The 14,221-nt window shown below is 50.8% G+C and overlaps 1 protein-coding gene across 3 annotated transcripts in view; it reads left to right on the forward strand.

Moving 5' to 3' along the window:
- The first annotated feature begins 9,708 nt into the window (after window positions 1–9,708).
- Window positions 9,709–14,221, forward strand: part of LOC119969918 (ribosome-binding protein 1-like) — a 166,868-nt gene continuing 162,355 nt past the window's right edge. For all 3 annotated transcript variants that reach the window (XM_038803892.1, XM_038803903.1, XM_038803897.1), the window contains exon 1: window positions 9,709–9,911. The gene's annotated coding sequence lies outside the window, so the exon portion shown is untranslated. The remainder of the gene's footprint in view (window positions 9,912–14,221) is intronic.

The raw sequence follows: 14,221 nt of genomic DNA on the forward strand, positions 1-14,221 counted from the left end.
TGGCCACCCCCGCTAGATGCCGTGGTTGCAAGACCGGATACCCTGTTCCCCCAAGGGGGGGCAGAGGACCAGCAACAGGGCTGCCAATGCCATCTGGGAGACAGTGGCAGCAGCCATCAGTTCTGGCAGCGTGACCACGAGGACCGCCGTGCAATCTCGGAAGAAGACCAACGGCCCCCACCGGGCTGCAAGGGTAAGTTAACACCTGCCCTCTGACTTCCGCCACCCCCCCCCCCACCCCCACCACAAACAGGTCAGCAGTTGGCACCTCGCACCCCCCCCCCCCCCCCCCCCCACAGCATATCACCGCGCTTGTGACCCAGCACATCCTGGTACCCACCAGCACAACCCCTCCATGCCCAGGTGCAGTGCCCACACATGCCATCTGCCGTAGACCCTCCCCTCTGATGCATCAAGCGGCGGTTCACAATGCCCCCTCTCCGTAGGACAGGTTGGCCCATAACAGGAGTCAAAGGGCCCAGATGGGCGGCAGGGTACTGGACAGCAGTGTCTTCACCCTGAGGAAGGGGCCTGCGAGATTGCTGGGTTATCCGAGAGAGAGCGTTCACTGACAGTGAGGCTGGCCTGTGCCGCAGAGGTGAGGATCCACTGGCCATTCACCCAGATGACCTGTCTCAAGTTCATGTCAGACAAAATGACTCTCGCTGATCTCATGTCCATTCTCTCGCAGGATCTCTATTTGAGGGGGCAGGGCCATCCGAGATGGCTACCCCCCCCCCCCCCCCCCCCCCAACCCCAACCCCACTGCCACCCAAGAGAACACCACGGAGGGGAGCTCCAAGGTGACCACCATCGAGGCATCACAGCTATCACCCCACCCTGCACCAAAGCAGAGGCACACAGCTCAGTGGGCGACATCAGTGGCCAGGCTTCGGGGGCACTCTCTGGTTAGAATCACACAGTTGCTGATGCACATCAGGTGGTGGCAGCAACATCCAAGGGAATCAGCAGTCACAGGTCTGCTAGATCCCAAGATTCTGCTGAATCCCTCTCAGATGCTGAGCTACTGGCAAGGTTATCCCAGAGCTGAGTCAGATGCTGGGACAAGGCCATGACATCCAGGAGGGGATGTCAGCGACACTTCGGTGAGTGCATTGCCAATTGGAGGAGTCCCAAAGGCTATGGGCGCAGGAGATGGCGCTGGCGATGCATGGCATCGAGGCCAACACTGCTACGATCGCAACCTGCAGCATGAGGTCTGCGTCATGAATGGTGGTGGCCAAGGCATGGCTCAGTCTGTGTTGACCATGGCTGAGAACCTCAACATCATGTACCAGACATGTTCCAGATGCAGATGGACATTGCCAACGCTCTCCAGAGCATGTCCCAGTCACTGAGGAGCATCACTGAGGCCATCAATGCCATGGTGTAGACAACAGGGATGCGCCAGGACCAGCAGATCGGATGACGCAGAGGCCCCGGATCTCACTCCAGCTGCCCGTCCATTCCAGGGCGCCCCCCAGGATTGTTTGGGCACCGTCTGGGAGGTTCGGCCGGTCCTCACCTCAGCTGGGGTTCTGGGGATGGGGCGGGGTGGACATGTGTAGAATGCTCTTTCAAAGAGTTGGTGCAGACTCGATGGGCCGTATGGCCTCCTTCTGCACTGTACGGATTCTATGAAATCAAAACCCATTTCTCCTGCATCATTCTTTGAACCATGCATTCAACTGTCCGATCTTATTTCCTCCATGCCAATTTGCTTCTGGCTCAGGTAGTAATCCAGAGGTTATTATCTTTGTAATTCTGCTTTTTAATTGAGCCGCTAGTTACTCATACTCCCTCAGCAGAACCTCTTTCATCGCTCTACCTATGTCATTGGTACCTAAGTGAACGACCACAACTGGCTACTTCCCCTCCCACTGCATGGTAGCACAGTGGGTAGCATTGTTGCTTCACAGCACCAGGATCCCAGATTCGATTCCCGGATTGGGTCACTGTCTGTGTGGAGTCTGCACATTCTCCCTGTGCCTGTGTGGGTTTCCTCCAGGTGCTCCGGTTTCCTCCCACAAGTCCTGAAAGACGTGCTGTTTGGAAATTTGGACATTCTGTATTCTCCCTCAATGTACCTGAACATGTACCAGAGTGTGGCGACGAGGGGATTTTCACAGTAACTTCATTGCAGTGTTAATGTGAGCCTACTTGTGATAATAAAGATTATTATTATTAATATTATTATTATTAATTTCCTCTCCAGCCTGGAGAGGATGCCCTTCACCCCGGCACTAGACAGGCAACACCACCAGCAGGACTCACCCTCTCATCTACAGGGAACAGGATCTATCCCCTAACTAGACTGTTTCCCACTACTACATTCCTGTTTACTCCCCCTCACTTGAGTGGCAGTGGAGTCAATTTCCTCATCCTCCCTCCCGTCCCGGCTGCAGGAATTTCAAACCTGTTGGACAATTGCAAGAGGCGACGCTCTTGCAGTGCTATCATCTGGATCCTCAACTCATAGTCACACCTTACTGTCCCTGAGCAAGAACCAAACTTCAAATACCTAGTCTAAGGTCACGGCTGGGACCATGAGTGAACCGCGCCATCGGGAACTCAGCCTATTGGGGTCGGAGCATTGGGGGAGGCTGTTCAAGTGATGCGCTGAGGCCATCCCAACGCCAAGAAGTGCGCGCTGTGATGATGCAGTTTCGGAGGGGGCAGAGCTTACGAAACCTGCGTCAAACAGGCGCCGCCCCCGATTTCGGCGTCAAACGGGATTCTCCGCCCGATCGCCGATTACGAAATCGGCATCGGAGAACGGAGAATCCCGTCCCTATTTATACTAACTGAAATTCCAGAGACCAGAGTCGGACCATGTTGGCTGGGGAACCAGTTCTACCAAGCCACCCAATTAACTCACTGCGTAGGAAGCCTGTTTATCCCGTAGGCTGAAAGAAACTACAACTTAATGTTAAAGTGAAGTTAAACGCTAAATGCAGACTTGACTATATTTTAGAAAGAGGTCAACCCTTACATTTTCCTACTCAACAAATTCTCCAAGTTAAACAAGTAATCTGTCTAGCAGTAATCCGTCGAGCTGGACTTCATGCTACTTACCTGCCTGCTCTTGCTCTCCTGTCAATCCTAGTCTTTTCTGAATCTGGCTCTTCTTTCTGTTCCTCCGAATCAGCATACAGGACAGACAATATGAGAGCAAGTGACAAAAAAGGTTATCTCCTCCATCAACATACCAAAAAAAAACAAACAGGATGATGAGACCATCAATTCACTTGGAACACGATTGGAAGTAAACTGTGGTTTTAAGGGCAGCATGGTGGTGCAGTGGGTTAGCCCTGTTGCCTCACAGCGCCGAGGTCCCAGGTTCGATCCCGGCTCTGGGTCACTGTCCGTGTGGAGTTTGCACATTCTCCCCGTGTCTGTGTGGGTTTTGCCCCCACAACCCAAAGATGTGCTGGTTAGATGGATTGGCCATGCTAAATTGCCCCCTAATTGGAAAGAAAATGAATTGGTGCTCTAAATTTATTAAAAAAAGAAAAGAAAACTGTGATTTTAATAGTCTTACAACTGAGCCTGCCTGCGACCAGAAGAACTGAGGGCAGGCTCACACGGCTGCAGCACTTTATACTTCCTGTAGTGGGAGGGGCCATGGGCGGAGCCATGGGCGGAGCTACGGGTGGAGCCCTGTACAAGCTCCTCATCTCCCCCTATGGGCAGAGCCGCACAACGGCTCACAGACAGAGCCCACAAGGACATAATACAATACAATACAGTGTGAATTACATTCACCACACAGGAGAAAAGTGATCCACCTGCATTCTATATCGATTGAGACATTTCCTATCCACCCAGGTCCATGTAATCGCCTTGGAGAAGCAAAAATAAGCCCAGGTGAAACCCTAAGGCCAACTAGGGAAGCAAAATATAAAAAACTGTTCAATGACTTCCCTGAAACAGTTTCAGACCAGCTTGCCATACCTGCATACTAATTTCAGTGTTCCTCGTACAAGTACACCCAAGTGTCCCTGAACAGTAACTTTAGAGGTTTCTTGCCTTTTAAAAACATTCTGCTTTTCTATTATTTTGACCAAAGTGAATAACTTCAGACTTCCCCACATTATACTCCATCAGCCACCTTTTTACCCACACACTCAACTTCTTTAGAAGCCTCTTTGTGTCCATCCCACAGCGTACATCCGCACCTCGCTTTGAGAAGGTGAAGTTTGAGCTGAGGGGGATGAGTGAAGGGTTCTACAATTCATGGGGATTGTTTATTCTGCACTTTCAAGAATTGCTTGCCAGCGAACATGTGGGGGAGGGCGGGAATGGGAGAAAGGGAGGCTTGGAGTTATTGTTGCTTTTGATTACACTGTTTACTGGTTGACTGTTAATTTTTTTTTTAACCTGGAATGTACGGGTGGATGTTTTGGCCTGTATATTGAGCGGGGTGCTGTTTTTATTAGGGGGATTGTTATTGTATTTGTTTTTGTTTGCATTTTCCTTTGTTGTTTGACGAAAATGTGGAGAACAAAAAGATTTTTTTTTAAAGATGAGAGGGTGGAATAGTGGGCCTTGGTGGGGTGATCCTTTGGAGATTTGGTGCAGGCTCGATGGGTTCAATGACCCCCTTCTGTACTGTAGGGATTCTATGAACTGAGTGACTTGCTAGGCATCAACCACATTACTGGGATCTGAGTCACACATGAGACGATTTCCTTCCCTATAGGGCATCAGTGAACCAGCCTTTTGTTTTGAACAATGATCATTGATGATGTCATCATGGTAGCCATCACCGATGCCAGCTTTATATTTCAGATCATTTAATTGAATTTAAATTCCACCAAATGCAATGGCGAGATTTGAACCCATGCCCACAGAACATTCGTCTGGGTGTTAGGATTAGGGCGGCACGGCGGCACAACGGTTAGCACTGTTACCTCACAGCGCCAGCGACCCGAGTTCGATTCCGGCCTTGCGTGACTGTGTGAAGCTTACATGTTCTCCTTATGTCTGCGTGGGTTTTCTCCGAGTCCTCCAGTTTCCTTCCACGGTACAAAGATGTGCAGGTTAGGTGGGGTTACAGAGGTTGGGCTAGGCAGTGGGCCTAGATAGGATGCTCGGTAGCACAGTGGTTAATACTGTTGCTTCACAGGGCGGAATTGGCATGTTCTTCTCGTGTCTATGTGGGTTTCCTTTGGGTGCTGCGGTTTCCTTCCACAAGTCCCGAAAGACATGCTTGTTAGGGATGAATTGGGTATTCTGAATTATTCTTCCATGGACCCGAACAGGCGCTGAAATGTGGGGACGAGGGGATTTTCAGTGACTTTATTGCTGTGTTAATGTAAGCCTACTTGGGACACTAATAAAGATTATTACAGATTCAATAGGCCAAATGGTCTCCTTCTGTACTGTAGGGATTCTATAAAATGACTAGTCCAATATACTTCACCACTACACCACAATACTTTGCTTCAATACCTGTATCCCTGCTGACCATTCTGCACACTGACCAGGTTATGAAGTGTGGGAAATAGACTCTGGAGAGTGCAGGACACATGAGTGGGACTGAGCTAGAAACAGGAACCTCCCCTTCATCTTACCCCTATCACGATTCAAAGTGAATTCCAATCTTGATAGCCCAAAGCTTTTCCAACAGTTTGACTCAAAAGAAAAAAAACCTTATATTTACGTCACGCCCTTCACAGTCCCGGGATGTCCCAAATTAGTTTACAGCTAACATGTTTTGAAGTGTAGTTGCTGTTGCAATGTGAGAAAGATGGCAGTCAAATTGCACAAAGCAACGAGATATTGACCAGGTAACCTGTCCTGATAACTTAGAGTTTTACCTTCATATCCAGAAGATATTAAAAAATATCCTTTAACAAAGAATTTCTACCTGGAGGAAGCTATGGAATAATTTGAACCCAGTGGCAGTAATATAAGTTTAACTGAACGGGCAGCACGGTGGCTCAGTAGGTTAGCACTGCAGTCTCACGGCGCTGAGGTCCCAGGTTCGATCCTGGCTCTGGGTCACTGTCCGTGTGGAGTTTGCACATTCTCCCCGTGTTTGCGTGGGTTTCGCCCCCACAACCCAAAGATGTGCAAGGTAGGTGGATTGAACACGCTAAATTGCCCCTTAATTGGAAAAAATTAATTGGGTACTCTAAATTTAAAGAAAAAAAAGTTTAACTGAATGCTGACATCCGCCATCTCCCAGGGACGAGGACTGTTTGTGATACTTATGATGTGGAGATGCCGGCGTTGGACTGGGGTGAGCACAGTAAGAAGTCTTACAACACCAGGTTAAAGTCCAACAGGTTTGATTCAAACACTAGCTTTCGGAGCACTGCTCCTTCCTCAGGTGAATGGCGAGGTATGTTCCAGAAACATTTATATAGACAAAGTCAGAGATGCTGGACAATGCTTGGAATGCGAGCATTTGCAGGTAATCAAATCATTGCCGATCCAGGGAGAGGGATAATCACAGGTTAAAGAGGTGTAAATTGTCTCAAGCCCGAACAGTTGGTAGGGTTTTGCAAGTCCAGGCCTGATGGTGGGGGGTGGATGTAATGCGACATGAATCCAAGATCCCTGTTGAGGCTGCACTCATGCGTGCGGAACTTAGCTATAAGTTTTTGCTCGGTAATTCTGCGTTGTCGCGTGTCCTGAAGACCGCCTTACCCGGAGATCAGAGGCTGAATGCCCTTGACTGCTGAAGTGTTCCCCGACTGGAAGGGAACATTCCTGCCTGGTGATTGTTGCACGATGCCCGTTCATTCGTTGTCGCAGTGTCTGCATGGTCTCGCCAATGTACCACGCTTCGGGACATCCTTTCCTGCAGCGTAAGAGGTAGACTACATTGGTTGAGTCGCACGAGTATGTGCAGCGTACCTGGTGGGTGGTGTTACCACGTGTAATGGTGGTATCCGAGTCGATGATCTGGCATGTCTTGCAGAGATTGCCCTGGCAGGGTTGTGTGGTGTCGTGGTCGCTGTTCTGAAGGCTGGGTAATTTGCTGCAAACAATGGTTTGTTTGAGGTTGCGCGGTTGTTTGAAGGCCAGTAGTGGGGGTGTGGGGATGACCTTGGCAAGATGTTCATCTTCATTGATGATGTGTTGAAGGCTGCGAAGAAGATGTCGTAGTTTCTCCGCCCCAGGAAAGTACTGGACGACGAAGGGTACTCTGTCAGTGGTGTCCCATGTGTGTCTTCTGAGGAGGTCGGTGCGGTTTTTTGCTGTGGCGCGTTGGAACTGTCGATCGATGAGTCGAGTGCCATATCCCGTTCGTACGAGAGCATCTTTCAGCATCTGTAGATGTCTGTTACGCTCCTCCTCGTCTGAGCAGATCCAGGACTTGCAAAACCCTACCAACTGTTCGGGCTTGAGACAATTTACAGCTCTTTAACCTGTGATTATCCCTCTCCCTGGATCTGTAATGATTTGATTACCTGCAAATGCCTGCATTCCAAGCATTGTCCAGCATCTCTGACTTTGTCTATATAAATATTTCTGGAACATACCTCGCCATTCACCTGAGGTAGGAGCTGCGCTCCGAAAGCTCGTGTTTGAAACAAACCTGTTGGACTTTAACCTGGTGTTGTAAGACTTCTTACTGTGATACTTATGGTATTGTAATTAGAATGACAAAGGCTGTGGGTAACATTAATTATTGTGAGAAAGGAGGGTATTATTAAAAAATACATTTTACCCCAGACAGATGGAAGTCAACTAAGGTTTAATATTGAGGACTGTTTTGGTGCTAAGAAAAGTACATGCAATCAAACAATCAGAACTATATTGTTGAATAAGGTGCAACAGGAAAAAGATTAGGGTGTGCCTTCTGGCTAAATGCTAAAACTCCTGCAGCACAGTAGGCCGGTTACTGCCAAGCCAAATAGAATGCATGGGTGTGTGCACTGATCCATTCAAAGGGTAAAGAGTGGTGCACTTTTTCAGTACTGTAAAGCTATATGATTATATTACATATCGAATTCATAGAATATATGCACTCTCATCCCTGATTCGGTAATAAGGGTTATGGTTCAAACCATATTGGAGTGGAAAAATGGTCCCTTCCAAATTTAATATAAAATCTGCTTATGACACTGATCCTCGTATTAGATCATAGAATCCCGACAATGCAGAAGGAAGCCATTCAGCCCATTGAATCTGCACTGCATCCTAACCAGGCTCCCACCCTATTCCTGCAACCCTGTAGCCCCACTTAACCCGCACACCCCTGGACACTATGGAGAAATTTAGCATGGCCAATCTACCTAACCTGCACGTCTTTGGACTGTGGGAAGAAACTGGAGTACCCGGAGGAAACCCACGCAGATACGGGGAGAATCCACGCAGTCACCCAAGGCTGAAATTGAATCTGGGCCCCTAGCGCTGTGAGGCAGCAGTGCTAACCATTGTGCCACCGTGCCGCTCCTTTGACCTTGGAAAGGACCATTTCACCAGAATGATACTGGCTGATAATGAGCTGGGCCATTCAGGAGTGGACTCAGAAAGCACTTTTCACATATGCTGGATATCGAAACTCAACCCCCCTACACTGAGTCAATTGAGAGTCTTAGGTTTTTTTTGTTAGGTAATTGTATCAAGGAATATGAAATGAAGGCGAGTAAGTAAAGTTAAGCCATGATCTGATTGACGAACAGAAAGACTGGAGGGGCAGAATGGCCTGCTCCTGTTCCCACATAATTGACACCATGAAACCGGAGCAGTCCTGATTTTGTAACAGCACACCCCGGATTTCAAATTTAACGAAAGATTATGCACACAAACTGTAGCTAGAAAACGCCCTCATTCTGTTTACACTATAGCTGTCCAAAAAAAATTGCTTGTCATCAATCATGATGAATGTGAAATAGGGTCCCTCTCCCTAGCAATCTCAGTGTATCATTGTCACAGTCTCTAGCTATAAAGGGTTGTTATTAAGACTGAACATGTCGCTGACATGGTTGCATAACCACAGAGTGGTGAAATCATATAGGATTTTGAAAGAAACTCGCTATTGTGCAGTGGGAATACGCACGTTTCATTTTAAGGGACACTTTAATAAAATCTATGGAACTGTCAACTTTGTGAAAGCGTTTATGGGCAGCATACAGGACTGCTGCTGACTTCACATCCATTTAAAAACCTGAAGCTGCGCCTGAGATAAATGCACCCAAGCACAATTCAAGATTGTCACTGTCACTCTCCCTGAGTGACATTTGCCAGCTCGGTGTTTCGGGCGGAATGTACCAACGCCGGGATGCAACGCACCCTGAAAATGCCGCCGCTCTGAAAGAAAATCCTTTCAAATTCTTGAATTTGGCCCTCTTGCCTTTCTCTCCTTCAGGGAAGCTTGAAGCGGCGAGGCTGGGAAACGGGAGTGCAGCTGCAGTGCGCGCGCGAGTGGATCCGGGCCACGTTCCATTCCCGGGGGAGCACGGGGGCGAAGCCCGGGCTACGTTCCATTCCCGGGGCAGCACGGGGGCGAAACACGGGCTACGTTCCATTCCCGGGGGAGCAGGGAGGAGCGGGGAGTAAGCGAAACCCGGGCCACGTTCCATTCCCAGAGTAAGAGGGGAGAGGAACTACATCTCCCGGCAAACTCCGCGGCCACCTTGTCCTTCCCCTGCCCCGCTATTAGCCGATGTCGGGCCTGGGCGACCAATGTCAGCTGGCGGTGGAGGGGGCGGGGTAAGTATCGGGCCGGTTGCCAGCGCTGAGGGAGAGAAGTGCCACGACTCCAAGGCGCTCGAGCTCACTTCGTCCTGTGGATCGGCGGGGAGGGAGAGGAGGCAGGGGTGGGGGAAGAAGAAAATAAAGAAGAAATAGGAAGGTGGGAGAGTTGCTGAAGGACAGGGAAGGCACGACAGTTAGATTGCAGAGCTCAGGAGGCAGACACCCCCACCCCAAAGGCTTGTCTCACGTTTGAGGTAAGGAGGCTCCCATTGAATATAATGCAGGGCATTGTGCCCCCTCACTGGGGAGGGAGGGGGGGGCATTGACTGGTGGGCACTGCTACCCACCATTCCCTACCCTCTCCCTACACATTGCCCTGTTACTGACTGTCTCTCTGATGCTAAATAACCTTTTCATTCTGTTGAACACTGTGCATACGTGTTCAACTGGGGGAGGAGGGGAGGGGGCGAGACTGGGAGTGAGGGGAATTAATTACAAATAAAAGTCTGCTTTCTGACTGTGGGGTTTTGACTGACTGGGAATAAATGCAGCGGTGTGTTGAAGTGGATGGCTGAAGTGCACGTCCTGTCAAATGTCTGGATCCACTGAGTGAAACCTTTTTTTTAAAGGAGCAACTTTTGATGAACGTTAGAGATTGGGGGGGGGGGGGGGGGTGTCTATTTTAAGTTCTGCTGATATTTAGGTTTTGCATTTCTTTTCCGAGTGCACATCCTGTACATCGGTGAGTTTTTTTTATTTTAGTGCCATTGCAATGAGCAGGTCGACTTGAGTTGGAAGTACCTGTGACACGCAACGTTCCGATCAGAGGTTAAGAATTGAAAGCACGATGATTTAAAACAGGTTAAAAAAAATACAGCCGATCTGTCGAAAAGGTCACAGAACAGACCTGAAAAGTTTGGCTGTTCCTCGCTCCACGGATGCTGACCCGATTTGCTGAATGTTTCCAGCATTTTCTGTTTTTATTTCAGGTTTCCAGCACCATCAGCGATATTGCGCTTTGATTAAAGAAGTTAGCTTGCTTTTGAAGTACTTTTAATACGGGCTTCTTGTTCGTTCTTGGACCTTTGAACCATCGGTCCAACAGTTGTGCAAAAGTGCTGCTGGAATTATCGTTGACCAAACGAGGGGAAATCCGAAGCAGCTTTTATTTGGAGAAACTCGTACTTTTAAGTATTCCGCAGAAGAAAAAGCTGGCGATAGAAGAGATTGCAGTGGCTGCATTTTCTAATGCAATTAAAATGGTTTTGGTGTCTGGGAGAATGTAGCTTGGGAGGATTAAGAGCACTGGGAATTGGGAATGAAGTTGGGTTGAGGCAGAGAGAATCTGTCAGACATTCCTCAAATTAACCGTGTTCCGAAACCCTCCTTTTTCCTTGTTGCTGAAAGAAAATTCTTTATTTTAATTGTCTGGAAGTTTTGATTGCAATCACAGGGATCCCTTTCCATGGGCTTGGTAAGAGTCTCCCTGTAAAGACACAGACTGCAAAAGAAGCTGCTGGGAGCTTATTTTCAGCAGCTAACGGTTTTTTTTTGAGGGGGCAGACTGAGGAATGTGTGTACACGTTGGCTCTCTGAAATGCTGAAGATCCGGCAATGAAATCTGACCACTCAGAAACTGCCTCATCTTAATAGGGTGTCACTGGGATCCGGCACAGACAGAGAGAGAGAGAGACGCGTGGTCCTATAGCCGGCCTCTTAAACTGCCGCCTCTTGTGACTGGTCCCAGGTCCAACCAACAACTGACGTGGGAGGAGAAGCAGATTTCTATTTAATCACCCTTGTGCAATTAATTCTTTCGGTGCCCATACATTTATTTGTTCCGGTTGTTTCCTCAGCACGAATAGAGTCCTGGGATGCACCTTGTTTGAATTAAATAGATGTAATTTCTAGTTTGTTCATTGCAGGTTTGAGGTGATATTTGTTAAAGACTGACTGAACGTCTTATTGGTTATACTGGACTTAACAGTTCAAAGCAATAGGATCCAGTATTGTCTTTCCTTTTGCATCTCTTTCTGTCTGTTTAAAGTCTTTATTTTCAAGCCCCCTCCAGTATTTATGTAGTAGCTGGGAGTGAAGGTGAAATGTCCTATTTATGCCCACCTCCATTTGCTCAAAGTTGGTGGGAGTGATGCTGCTTTCTTCATCCCATTCCCCGTCCTGGGTGTCCCAGTCCCCCTCCCTCTTCTTCCACCCCCTGTCCTCCCATATCACATCCCTCTGACCCCAATACTCACAGCACTCCTGAATCTCCCAACCCACTGCCGCAGTCCACTCCCCGCTCGCCGCCACCCCTGCCCTCTCCTTCCTTACCCTCTTCTCCCGCAGTCCTAACTCCCCACCCACTATGACCTTTCTCCCCCCCACTGCATGTCCTCTCACCCCTCCACACATTCTCTCGCCCCCACATGTCCTCTCACTCCTTAATACACCCCTCACCCCCTGTGCAATCTCTCGCTCCTCCACCCATCCTATCACCCCTCTGCTCGTCCTCTTGCCCCTCTGCTCGTCCTCTCACCTCTCTGCTCGTCCTCTCACTCCTCCACCCATCCTCTCACCCCTCTGCTCGTCCTCTTGCCCCTCTGCTCGTCCTCTTGCCCCTCCGCATGTCCTCTCGCAACTCCGCATGTCCTCTCACCCTCCCCTCCGTACGTCCTCTCACCCCCACATCGCCCTCCACACCCCATCATCTGGCCCACACACCCCTTCCTGGTCATCATCCCCCCTCCCCCCCCCTCAATGTCACAGCCCGTCCCCTCAATGTCACAGCCCCCTCCCAATGTCACAGCCCCCCCCATGTCACAGCCCCCTCCCAATGTCACAGCCCCACCCCACAATGTCACAGCCCCTCCCCAATGTCACAGCCCCTCCCCAATGTCACAGCCCCCCAATGTCACAGCCCCACCCCCCAATGTCACAGCCCCACCCCAATGTCACAGCCCCTCCCCAATGTCACAGCCCCCCCAAATGTCACAGCCCCCAAATGTCACAGCCCCCAAATGTCACAGCCCCCAAATGTCACAGCCCCACCCCCAATGTCACAGCCCCCCCAATGTCACAGCCCCTCCCCAATGTCACAGCCCCTCCTCCCCTCAATGTCACAGCCCCCTCCCAATGTCACAGCCCCCCCCAAAGTCACAGCCCCCTCAATGTCACAGCCCCTCCCCAATGTCACAGCCCCACCCCCCAATGTCACAGCCCCCCCAATGTCACAGCCCCTCCCCAATGTCACTGTCCCCCCAAATGTCACAGCCCCCAATGTCACAGCCCCACCCCCAATGTCACAGCCCCCCCAATGTCAGAGCCCCTCCCCAATGTCACAGCCCCACCAATGTCACAGCCCCTCCCCCCTCCTCCCCCAATGTCACATCCCGTCCCCTCAATGTCACAGCCCCCTTCCAATGTCACAGGCCCCCCCAAAGTCACAGCCCCCCCAAAGTCACAGCCCCCCCAATGTCACAGCCCCTCACCAATGTCACAGCCCCACCAATGTCACTGTCCCCCCAATGTCGCAGCCCCTCCCCCAATGTCTCAGACCCCCAATGTCACAGCCCCTCCCCAATGTCACTGTCCCCCCAATGTCACAGCCCCTCCCAATGTCACTGTCCCTCCCCAATGTCACAGCCCCTCTCCCCAATGTCACAGCCCCTCCCCCCAATGTCACAGCCCCCCCAATGTCACAGCCCCTCCCCCCAATGTCACAGCCTCCCCAATGTCACAGCCCCTCCCCCCCAATGTCACAGCCCCTCCCCCAATGTCACAGCCCCTCCCCCAATGTCACAGCCCCCCCAATGTCACAGCCCCTCCCCCAATGTCACAGCCCCTCCCCACAATGTCACAGCCCCTCCCCACAATGTCACAGCCCTCCCAATGTCACAGCCCTCCCAATGTCACAGCCCCTCCCTCCATGTCATAGCCCCCAATGTCACAGCCCCCCCCAATGTCACAGCCCTTCCCCAATGTCACAGACCCTCATCCAATGTCAATGTCCTCCCCCCCAATGTCACAGCCCCCCCAATGTCACAGCCCCTCCCCAATGTCACAGCCCCTCCCCAATGTCACAGCCCCTCCCCAATGTCACAGCCCCCCCAATGTCACAGCCCCTCCCCCCCAATGTCACAGCCGCCCCCAATGTCACAGCCACTCCCCCCAATGTCACAGCCCCTCCCCCCAATGTCACAGCCCTCCCAATGTCACAGCCACTCCCCCCAATGTCACAGCCCCTCCCCCCAATGTCACAGCCCCTCCCCCCAATGTCACAGCCCCTCCCCCAATGTCACAGCCACTCCCCCCAATGTCACAACCCTCCCAATGTCACTGCCCCCCAATGTCACAGCCCCTCCCCCCAATGTCACTGTCCCTCCCCAATGTCACAGCCCCACCCATTTCACAGCCCCTCCCCCAATGTCACATCCCCCCATGTCACAGCCCCTCCCCCCAATGTCACAGTCCCCAATGTCACAGCCCCTCCCCCCCAATGTCACTGTCCCTCCCCAATGTCACAGCCCCTCCCCAATGTCACAGCCCCCCCATGTCACAGCCCCTC

This window comes from Scyliorhinus canicula, chromosome 1 (assembly GCF_902713615.1).
Source record: "Scyliorhinus canicula chromosome 1, sScyCan1.1, whole genome shotgun sequence".
Lineage (NCBI taxonomy): Eukaryota > Metazoa > Chordata > Chondrichthyes > Carcharhiniformes > Scyliorhinidae > Scyliorhinus > Scyliorhinus canicula.